A 12,257-nucleotide genomic window follows, 5' to 3' on the forward strand; every position below is an offset into this window, starting at 1 on the left:
TCATTAAAGTTACTATTACCTTGCCTAAAATCTCAAAAATTCAATCTAAAATAGAAAAGTCATTTCAAGGACAAAGCACTTCTCTCCGAGAGTTAATAAAGAATCATGAATCAAGCTTATAAGAACAAATTTTATTTTATTTTTATTTTTATTTTATTTATTTATTATTATTATTATTATTATTATTTAACAATTAAAAAGATTGCAGCAACAAATTTCTCCTCTCCCACACTTAAAACTTACATTGTCCCCAATGTAAAGCCCAATTGCAAAAGAAAAGAAAAAAAAATGCTAGAAAAATAAAATAAAATAAGGGAAAGAAAACAAATATGATTGTGGCTAACAAGCCACCCATGGGTTGCCTCCCAAGAAGCGCCTTTGTTTAACGTCGTTAACTCGACATGGTAAAGCTCCTTAATCCACTGAATGCTCCTCAAACCCCTCATAAAATGGCTTGAGTTCATGACCGTTGACCTTGAACACTTTGTTAGTTCCTAAACTTTGAATTTCAACTGCACCATAAGGAATCACATTAGTAACAACAAAGGGTCCAATCCAACGAGAACGCAACTTACCAGGCATTAGCTTCAATCTGGAATTATACAACAAAACTTTTTGCTCAATCACAAACTACTTCCTTAGTTTGTTATGGAATGCCTTTGTCTTTTCTTTATAGATCCTAGAATTCTCATAAGCCTTAAGGCGAATTTCCTCTAATTCATGCAAATGTGATTTTTTTTCTAACTCATCCTCAAAAACATCCTGCACAAATGTATCAACAACATTAATAGAAAAGACAGAATGAGCATCAGCAGGATACTTCATGGCATCAAAGATATTAAATTTGATAGTCTATCCATCAAACTCCATAGTTAAGGTACCCTCATCCACATCAATTTTTGTCTTGGCAGTTTTTAGGAAAGGTCTTCCAAACAAAATCAAAGCTAAATTTCATGAGAGAGCACTATCATCCTCCATATCCAGAATGTAAAAATCTGCAGGAAAAATCAATCCTCCAACCTGCACCAACACATCCTCAACTACTCCCAATGGGTAAGCATTAGAACGATCAACTAATTGAATAATGACACTGGTTTCTTTCAAAGGACCCAAATTTAAAGTTTGAAAAACTGAATTTGACATAACATTAATAGAAGCTCCTAAATCTGCCATTGCATATTCAAATCTTTAATCACCTATTTTGCAGGGAATAGAAAACGAACCTGGATCCTTACACTTAGGGGGTAATTTTCGCTGAATTAATGCCGACACATTTTCCCCCTCACTGATCTTCTCATTATTCCTCAACTTGCGCTTTGTAGTGCATAATTCTTTAAGGAATTTAGCATACCTGGGGATTTGTTTGATCGTATCAAGTAAAGGTATATTAACCTCCACCTTCCTGAAAGTCTCCAAAATTTCTTTCTCTTGTTCTTCTTTCTTCGTCTTGGCCAACCTGCAGGGGAATGGAGGAAGAGCATAATTATTAACCTTATTTAGTTTAGGTTCAGTATTTACCTCAATTTCAGGAACTTCAGACTCTTTTTCTCCTTGCTTCTTTTTTATTGGCTCATGTGGAGTCTGATTATCAAATTCTTTCCCACTCCGCAACAGTATCGCACTTGCATTTTCTCTGGGGTTCATGACTGTTTGTGATGGAAGCTTTCCAGAACCTTGAGCTTCCAGCTTACTTACAGATGAGGCCAACTGACCAATCTGCCTCTCTATATTTTGAATGCTATTTTTGGTCTCCTGTTGAAACTGTTGGGTATTGTTAGCCAAGGCTTTAACAATTTCATCAAGTGACATACCTTGATTTGAGGGAGGCAGAGGTGGTTGTGGTTGATTCACTTATGGTCTTTGCTGCTAGTATCAATTTTGCACCTGTTGATTCCCATAACTCAGATTAGGATGATCTCGCTATCCTGGATTATAAGTATTAGAAAAGGGATCATAACTGTGTTGTGGCTATCCATAATTTCCTACTGCATTAACATGTTACATTGATTCATCCTCTTGTAATGCAGGACACATATCAGTAGCATGACCCGAACCCAAACAAATTCCACATGTCTTAACAGTTTGCATTTTCCTTACAGCCAACTGCCTCACCAAAGAAGTTAAATTAGAAATTTGTTTCTCAAGGTTAGATGTACTTACCTCATTAACCTTCATAGGTGTGTGATCCATTCTCATTCCAAACTATTGAGAATTTGCTGCCATGTTAGCAATCAGCCTCCTTGCCTCTTCTGGTGTCTTGTCAACCAAAGCTCCTCCACTAGCAGCATCTATCATATTGCGGTCCATTGGTAGAAGCCCCTCATAGAAATACTGAATCAACAGCTGCTCACTTATTTGATGATGGGGACAGCTTGCACACAGTTTCTTAAATCTCTCCCAATACTCATACAAACTCTATCCATTGTACTGTCGGATGCCACAAATTTCTTTTCTTATGTTGGCAGCACAGGAAGCAGGAAAATATCTGCTTCATTCCATTCCATGAGTTGATAGATCCAGAAGGAAGGTAATACAACCAATCCTTAGTTGTGCCCTCCAGTGAGAAAGGGAAAGCTCGAAGCTTGATTTGATCCTCTGAAACTCCTTGAGGTTTCATGCTGGAACACACAACATGAAATTCCTTTAGATGTTTATATGGATCCTCACCTGCAAGACCATGAAACTTAGGCAACAAATGGATTAGTCCAGATTTTAACTTAAAAGCAACATTTAAAGTAGGGTATTAAATACACAAAGGCTGTTAGTTTAGATGAGCAGCTAACTCTTTCAAAGTCCTAGCAGTAGCCATGGTTTCGTTTTCAAAATTTGACTCTGAATCCAAATCCGAACTTAACTCCTTTGGAGATTGGACTCCTTCAATTGTACTCAGAATCTGCCTAGCTTGCTTAGCCAATTTTCTCAACCGTTTAGCTGTTTTTTCTACTTCTGGATCAAAGATCAACTCACCAGATTGAGAAGTTCTTGTCATAAACAAAAAGAAATCAAAATAAAAAACAAAAAAATGCCTCAAAACCCTAGAAAATAATGAAATTTGGCCTGAAGAGGGTGGGGCCAAAAAATCCTATGCATTTATTAGTCTTGATCAGAGCGTCGTTTCCTTCAAAATAGGTATGGGCCGCCCTCCAAATTCAACCAAAATCCTTAATGAACAATAACAATGAACAGTAACACCGTAATTATTTTTTTTTTCAAAAACCTGAAAACAGCAACACTTCATAAACAGAGTTAATAACAAAATATCCTAATACCAAAAACACGAATTCCAATAAATTTTAGTCCCTGACAATGGCACTAAAATTCTTGATGGTTGTCGAATCCACCAGAAATTAAATTAACTGAAATCACCAATTATGAAATATTTTCTGCAGTAAGTGGTAAATCCAGGTCGAACCCTAGAGACTGAATTATTAAATTTCGTGCACTTGTGTAATGGAAAAAGAAACAAAGGTTGGGGGGGTTAATTCGCAATCCAAAGAAGAAATCAAAAATCCAAAATTAAGATCTAAAATTAAATAAGAAACTCTCAAATTAAACAAACTTCAATCCAAGATAATTCGCATTCCAATGCAATGATTCGATCATAGACAAAAGAAATACAATTATATCTTATTGAATACTTAACGTAGATTTACCAAATAGCGAGGTAAACCCCTAACTTCCCTATACTCATCAATTTGAGCCCAGCACTCTTGTTGACTCTAATTATTAACTGAATTGGTATTAAGCAATCCTCATCAAATTAATAACTGCTTTAAGAAAAGGAAGTAGTTAAGCTGAACAACAATTTATGAAGCATAAATCAATTAATCCACCCTATTGTTTCCTTAGGTTATTATTGAAAACTTGGATCATAATCAATAAAACCTAATTGCTACTCATGTTCAATCTTACACAACAATTATGGATTATGAAGATAAACTAGCAATTGATCAAATCAAACAATTAACTAATAGGCCTTTTTAGCAAATCATTCAACAGATCAAAAACAATTAAATCAGAAAACAATAGATATTCAAAAAGACATAAATTAAATTAAGAACCTGGTCTCACAAATCACACATAAGAACTTGAATCCCTTGAACTGAATTAAAAACTTAGCCACTCATGTTCATGGCTTACAGAAAATTAAAGAAGAAATAAAGAAGAAATCTAGAATGTAAATGGAGAACGAAAGTCTAAATTGAGATGCTCTTAGCTGCTGCCCAAAGACGTATTTATACTAAAAAAACCTAATTCCAAAGATAGGAACCAAACCAAACTAGGAAAGGTTTTAAAATTCAAAATGCAGATTTTCAGCCTGCATTCATGTTTCTGGAATTAAGGTAGATTTTCAATGACTTTCTTTCCAAATCTGCCTCTTTCCTCTTCAGGAAAGTTGTAGTCCTATTTCTTAGCTTTCCAACGGGTACTCATGGACCCAAATCTGAGGTCTATAGCCCAAGTTATGGCCCAAAAATCGGGACTAATTCAGTCAGATGGTCCAGCCCATTGTGACGACTTCATTGCCATTTTTGACAATTAAAATGGCCTCATCTCTCGTCCAGCCCTTCATAGAAGTTGTAGAGGTGGCTCTTAAAGTTCAATTGGGCTTGGCCTTACTTCATTTGAAAGTCTGAAACTCCAGATGCAAAATAAATACTGAAACTGGTCGTGACCTATCGAGTATGGGCTTTTGCAATAGATCCATTGCTTATTTTGTCAACCTTGGAGACTGATTTGGGCTTTGGTCCCTCTTTATCATTTGAAGTGCTCTATCTTAGCTTTTCAATGAATTAAACAGCAATCAATTTGGAGACCCACAACTTTAGAAACACCTGAAAAATACAGCAAAGGTCAAATGCTGAAAATTTCTCCATTTAACACAATTATTCCACAACTATCTAAAAATATGTCTAAATGATAAATATATTTTAACTAACTGAATTAAACATAAAAAAACACACTAAAAATACTAAATGTGATGGGAGTAAAATTAATAAATTATGCACTTATCAAAACCCTTCTAAAAAGTAAGCTCAATTGCTCTTCATAACAATTCTCAATCCTCTAAGGACAAGGTAAAAAATTATTTTTATGATATGCATGATCCTAAAATGAATGCATAAATCAAATTAAAACTAAGTATAATGTATATGAAAACTATATGTAAATGTATGTGTATGAGTATAGACATGTGTGTGGTATATGTATAAGTGTATGGATTATCTCTATATGAATGAATGAAATGCAATAAATGAATGAATGAAAATTTTAAAGAAAATTTTAAAAATTTTGCCCTCACCACCAAACTCAAATGAAACATTGTCCTCAATGTCTAAAATGAATGCAAAGATGGGAAAAATTGTGTGAACTAATCAATTAATGAAATATATACAATTGGGGATTAAATCAATATAAGCTCAAGAATTCCAAAATTAGCTCAAAATGATATTAACAATGAAGCTTTAGAGAGAAAAATGTGAAAAAGTATCTCAAATGTATGAATTTACACTGCTTAAGATGTTGCTTAACCTATTACGTAGGGTAAGCAAAAGCATAAACATTGGAAACATACCATAAGCATAAATAGTAGAAGGGTAAGCTGTTACCTCAAAATGATGTTAAACATATGCAGCTCAAAGTAAATTGTGCACCTCATCAATATCAACAAAATTAGGACTGAATAAAAGATAAAGTACAAAAATAATGTGCAAGAAGATGAAAAAAGTGTAATGAAATATGATCTAACAGTTAAATTAAGAATTAAACCAAAAAGCATTCATAGAATAACTATATCCATATCAGAAGATAAAATAAAATAAACTAAACTAAAGGAAATGAATGCAAATATAATCATAGAAACTAATTACAAAAGTATGGCAACTATTACTAATGTTTGAAGATTAAAATAAACAGATTACAAAATAAACCTAAAATAGAAACTAAAACTGAATTGAAGAAATAAAACTAGTACTAAACTACTGCTACTGTTCAAGCTCTACTGCCAAGGCTTTACTGTTGTTCAGCTTACTGCTAGTGGGTCTACTAGTGGCACAAGGCACTTTGCTGGGGTAAGTACAAAATTACTTAAGGTAAAGCATGACTTGCATAGTGTAGTTGCTTAGGTTAAGCATGTAGCAATTGCTGAAATTAAAGATTCTGGGTAATGCTTAGGGTCTACATAAATTTGCTTAGGGTTAAGCAGAATTTGCATAGGGTACAGCTTAGGGAAAGCATGCAGCAATTACTGAACTAACGATTCTGGTATTGCTTAGGGTCAAGCACAAATTTGCTTAGGGTTAAGCAGAATTTGCATAGGGCATAGTGATGGGTGTCGAATCCACCAGAAATTAAATTAACTGAAATCACCAATTATGAAATATTTTCTGCAGTAAGTGGTAAATTCAGGTTAAACCCTAGAGATTGAATTATTAAATTTCGTGCACTTGTGTAATGGAAAAAGAAACAAAGGTTTGGGGGGGGGGGTTAATTCACAATCCAAAGAAGAAATAAAAAATCCAAAATTAAGATCTAAAATTAAATAAGAAACTCTCGAATTAAACAAACTTTAGTCCAAGGTAATTCACATTCCAATGCATTGATTTGATCATAAACAAAAGAAATACAATTATCTCTTATTAAATACTTAACGTAGATTTACTAAACAGCGAGGTAAACCCCTAACTTCCCTATACTCATCAATTCGAGCCTAGCACTCTTATTGACTCTAATTATTAACTGAATTGGTATTAAGAAATCCTCATCAAGTTAATAACTGCTTTAAGAATAGGAAGTAGTTAAGCTGAACAACAATTTATAAAGCATAAATCATTAATTCACCCTATTGTTTTCTTAGGTTATTATCGAAAACTGGAATCATAATCAATAAAACCTAATTGTTACTCATGTTCAATCTTACACAATAATTATGGATTATAAAGATGAACTAGCAATTGATCAAATCAAACAATTAACTAATAGGCCTTTTTAGCAAATCATTCAATAGATAAAAAATAATTAAATCAGAAAACAATAGATATTCAAAAAGACATAAATTAAATTAAGAACCTGGTCTCACAAATCACACATAAGAACTTGAATCCCTTGAACTGAATTAAAAACTTAGCCAGTCATGTTCATTGCTTACAGAAAAATAAAGGAAAAATAAAGAAGAAATCTAAAAAAAAGAATAGAGAATGAAGGTGTTTTTGAGATCGAGAGGCTGCTAAATGGTTGTCTTTTAGCTGCTGCCCAAAGATGCATTTATAATAAAAAAAACCTAATCCCAAAGATAGGAACCAAACTATGAAAAGTTTTGAAATTCAAAAGACAGATTTTCAGCCTACATTCACGTCTCTGAAATCAAGGCCAATTTTTAGTGACTTCCTTTCCGAATCTGTCTCTGCCCTCTTTAGAAAAGTTGTAGCCCTATTTCTTAGCTTTCCAACGGGTACTCATTTGCCCAAATCTGAGTTCTACAGCCCAAGTTATGGCCCAAAAATTGGAACTAGTTTAGACAGACGGTCCAGCCCATAGTGACGATTTCATTGCCGTTTTTCACAATTAAAATGGTCTTATCTCGCATCCAGCCCTTCATATAAGTTGTAGAGGTAGCTATTAAGGTTCAATTGGGCTTGGGCTTGCTTCATTTGGACTTCTGGAACTTCAGATACCAAATAAATACTGAAACTGATTGTGACAATCAAGTGTGGGCTTTTGCAATAGATCCATAGCTCATTTTGTCAACCTTGGAGACTGATTTGGGCTTTAGTCCCTCTTTATCATTTGAAGTGCTCTATCTTAGCTTTTCAATGGATTAAACAGCAATCAATTTAGAGATCCACAACTTTAGAAACACCTGAAAAATACAGCAAAGGTCAGATACTGAAAATTTCTCCATTTAACACAATTGTTCCAACAACTATCTAAACATATGCCTAAATGATAAATATACTTAACCAACTGAATTAAACATAAAAACACACTAAAAACACTAAATGTGATGGAAGTAAAATTAATAAATTATGCATTTATCATACAGCTTAGGGTAAGCAACATCATCAGCAAATTTTGGCAGGTTTTGGGAAAATTTGTGATTTTACTTACCAAAAACAGTGCAAATGCTATGGAATGCTATCATGACCCTCAGCAATTACCAAATACACATTAACACCACAAAATTGAAGAATTTAAGCTCATCATCTCTCATAAACTTATCAAGCATAATACAAGCATGTGGTAATTAGCTCAAATTAGACACAAATTGTGATTACCCTTTGCAAACTTAATGAAATGGTCTTATTCCTAAGCTTATACCCAAAACATATTTTCAGTAGCATTTGAGACAAGTTCCAAGCATTCGAAAATTGCAGAAAAGACATAGAAATTGACTTCTCAAGCAGCATGAACAGTAGCATGAACAGTAACATAAACAGTAACTCAAACAAAAACATGCAAATTCTAACAAACTACAAAAATTATATATACACTAAAAGGTAAAACTTAACAAACACTATTTTTGCACTTTAATAAAGCTCACATCAGTCCTAAATATCAAAATTGATCCTCATTCAAGTTGCATTTCACAAAATTTATACAAGACACAAAATCAAACATGTGCTATCAAGTAGATTTCAATATCAGCAATTTAGCACAAGTTTAAAAGTGTTACTGTTCACAGGGACTAGAAAAATGCATGAATTTGCTTTATACTTGCTCCCTCTCAATTCTTCCTTTCTTTGCTACAAGTCTCAATTTGCCCAATCTTCATGAATGACCTACAAAAGATAAACAAATATCACTTTTGAGTTTAATGAGGGTAAAAACTAAAATGAGATGAAATAGAAAATTAATAAAATATAAAAGGATACGCTTGGATTGCCTCCCAAAAAGCGCTTGTTTAAGGTTGTTTAAGGTCTTAAGCTTGACCTTCTTTTCAAAGCTCATAGTGGTTGGAATTGGAAAATATTACCTCCCTTCACAACAGGTGCTGAAATGAATTTATACTTCAACTTTTTCCTATTATATGTGAAAATACCTATTGCTTTGTTTAGAATCCCAACTATATCTTGAATAATATTCTTACAAACTTTAGATAAATCTCATCTTTTGAATGATTTTGATAGAGGCTTGAGCTTAACTTTCGAAGCTTCATTGTTAATCAAATGAGGTGGTGAAGCTGACTTTTTCTTTCGCACTTTATGCTGATTGCATTGCATTGGAATAGCTTGATTTTCCTCTAGTTTAGTAACTTCAGTTTCAGCATCATGCTCTATAACATCTACCCTATAACAAGAATTCATCACAGCTGGTTCCTTAGAATATTGGAACAAATTAAACTCTATTTCCTCCTCCTCCACTGTCAACTTCAATTTCCCATTCTTTACATCTATATTAGCTCCTGCAGTGGTTAAAAATGGCCTTCCAAGTATGATGGGTGTTCTTACATCCTCCTCCATCTCTAGTACAATAAAATCCACTGGAATGAAAAACTTCCCAACTTTTAATGGCACATTCTCTAAAATCCCAACTGGATACTTTATAGATCTGTCAGCTAATTGCAAAGAAATAGTTGTGGGCTTTAAATCTCCAACCTTTAACTTCTCACATATGGAAAGCGGCATTAAGCTAACACTAGCCCCCAAGTCACATAATGCTCTCTCAATATTTGTTTCTCCAATGTGACATGGTATGGAAAAACTTCCGGGATCTTTCAGTTTAGGTGGGAGGTTGTTCTGCAATATAGCACTGCACTCCTCAGTAAGTGAAATAGTTTCATAATCTTCCAACCTTCTTTTATTTGATAAAATCTCCCTCAAAAACTTAGCATAAGAAGGCATTTGAGAAATGACATCGGTGAATGGAATGTTGATATATAACTTTTTCAAAACTTCAAGGAATTTCCCAAACTGCTTATCAAATTATGCTTTCTGAAACCTTTGAGGAAAGGGCAATGGTGGCTTGTATGGTGCAGGAGGCACATATTTCTCTTCTATTATCTTTTTATCTTCTTTCTCTTCATTTGCTTCCTTACTAGCTTTAGCTTTAGTTGAAGTGGATTCACTCTCACACTCATCTTTGTTTTCTTTCAACTTTACTTCAATTTTGTGTTCTTCCCCCATTACCTTTCCACTTCTTAAAGTAACAGCATTGCACTGCTCCCTTAGATTCTCAGGTTGGCTAGGAAGCTTCCCAAAAGCTTTACTATTTGAAGAGCTAGCCTGTTGAGCTATTTGATTCTCTAACATCTTTTTGTGTGTTGCCATTTGATCCACTTTAGATGTTAATTGAGAAATCATTTCTTGTTGACTTTGATGGCTCACTAATAGAGTCCAATCATGGCTTTCAATCTTGCTGTCTTGTCTAGTTGTGCTTGTTGTGATGGAGGTTGTTGTGGTTGTGGTGGAGCAGGCCCATTTTGAGGTTTGGGAATTCCAGGAGGAGGACCTATATTTTGCTAAAAATTCTGATGTTGTTGATACCTAGAAGGTTGCTGAAAATTTTGGTGTTATCCTTGTCTACCTCCCCAAGAGAAATTGGGGTGGTTTCTCCATGCTGGATCATAAGTTGCAGAAAATGGGTTACCACCTGGTCTTTGATTGTAGTTCCCCACATAATCTACTTGCTCACTTGAAAAATCTTGACTAAATGCAGAAAAATCAGTTGCACAGTTGACATTTGTAGCTCCAACATCTACTAAATTACTTGAACCTCCAACTGAAGAATTTACTTTCATGCTTAGCTTGTCCATCTTCTTTGTCAAAGCATCAAACTTAGTATTAATCATATTCATAGCATCAAGCTCGAACATACCAACTGGTTTCTTGATCTTATTCCTCTCACAACTCCATTGGTAGTTGTTATAAGCAATTTTATCTAGAGCATAAAAGCCTTCATCTTTAGATTTCTCCATAAGATCACCTCTAGAAGATGCATCAATTATACTTCTAATAGCTAGTGAAACTCCATTGTAAAAGTGTTGAACAAGCATCCACTTAGGAATCCCATGATGTGGACATCTCCTTTGCAAATCCTTGTACCTCTCCCATGCTTCATATAAGCTCTCATTATCTCTAGGTTTGAAAGAAGTCAACTCATTTCTTAGCTTAGCTGTCTTGCTTGGTGGAAAATATTGAGCTAAAAATGCTTGAGAAAGTTCATCCCATGTTGTGATAGAACCCGGTGGCAAAGAATGTAACCACTCTCTAGCTCGATCCTTCAAAGAAAAAGGAAATAATCTGAGTCAAATTGCATCATCAGAAACTCCATTTATCTTCAACATATCACTGATCTCAAGAAAGCGTGCTAGATGCACATGTGGACTTTCACTTGGACTTCCCCCAAATTATGATTGTTGTACCATCTGACAGAGTGCGGGCTTCAGTTCAAAATTATTAGCTTTTACTCTTGGTCTTGTGATACTTGGCATGAAATCCCCAATGTTAGGATAGGCGTGATCCTTCACAAAGCGGTTGTTATTGTTGTTGGCCATTTCTTCTTGTAATTGCTCTTGCTCTTGTGCTCTTTCTTATTGTTGTTGAGCTTTAATTTCAATTTTTCTCCTTTTAGATTCTGCTCTTAAAGCTCTTGCTGTCTTTTTTATTTCTAGATCAAAGAATAAATTGATTTCTTCACTTTTTGTCCTTCTTATAAAATAAAGTACCTGAAAAATAAAATAAACAAATTCTCAAAGTAAAATGGTAAAAGAAATTAAAAATAAAAAAAAATGTCCAAATTAACCAAACAAACAATCGTTCAATATCAAACAAAAATTAAATCCCCGGCAACGGCGCCAAAAACTTGATGGACGTATCCGCAAGTATACGGGTCGTCTCAAGTAATAGAGTAATGAATCAAGTATCGTTCCCACGAGGATTTGTCATTTGAGTACCAAACTATGAATGAAGTGATTATTTGGGCTAATGATTGGTGAATAAATGGTAAATGTAAATGAGCAAAGTAAATTGATTAATCTAATTGGAATGGGTAAAGAGCAAGCAAATAAATTCTAAATCTAGATGCAATTGAACTAAATTAATAACAGGTAATTTAAATCAAAGTCTAATTATGTTTAAAGTGATTCCAGAGTTGGGGGTTTATGTCACGACCTAACCTATGGGCTGGACCAGCAATAGGACAGAGTCCGACCATAAAATGGACCATTTAACGGGGAGTTTTTGACTCGCCTGACCTGTAAACACAATATATAATAAATTGGGGAGCTCAGCTCACCCTCCACATAATCAAAATGTCATAAC

The 12,257-nt window shown here is 34.2% G+C and overlaps 2 non-coding genes and 1 pseudogene across 2 annotated transcripts; 2 read left to right on the forward strand and 1 right to left on the reverse strand.

Moving 5' to 3' along the window:
* Nucleotides 1-571: 571 nt before the first annotated feature.
* On the reverse strand, nt 572-10,121 carry LOC110672055 (uncharacterized; annotated as a pseudogene).
* On the forward strand, nt 2,354-2,460 carry LOC131173579 (small nucleolar RNA R71). The gene has a single exon (XR_009143895.1). It is a non-coding gene; the product is annotated as a small nucleolar RNA R71 (small nucleolar RNA).
* Nucleotides 10,122-11,000: 879 nt separating the features above from the next.
* LOC131173733 (small nucleolar RNA R71) lies at nt 11,001-11,107 on the forward strand. Its single transcript, XR_009144047.1, has one exon. It is a non-coding gene; the product is annotated as a small nucleolar RNA R71 (small nucleolar RNA).
* Nucleotides 11,108-12,257: the final 1,150 nt, after the last annotated feature.

The sequence above is a fragment of the Hevea brasiliensis genome, chromosome 14 (genome assembly GCF_030052815.1).
Source record: "Hevea brasiliensis isolate MT/VB/25A 57/8 chromosome 14, ASM3005281v1, whole genome shotgun sequence".
NCBI classification, from domain to species: Eukaryota; Viridiplantae; Streptophyta; class Magnoliopsida; order Malpighiales; family Euphorbiaceae; genus Hevea; species Hevea brasiliensis.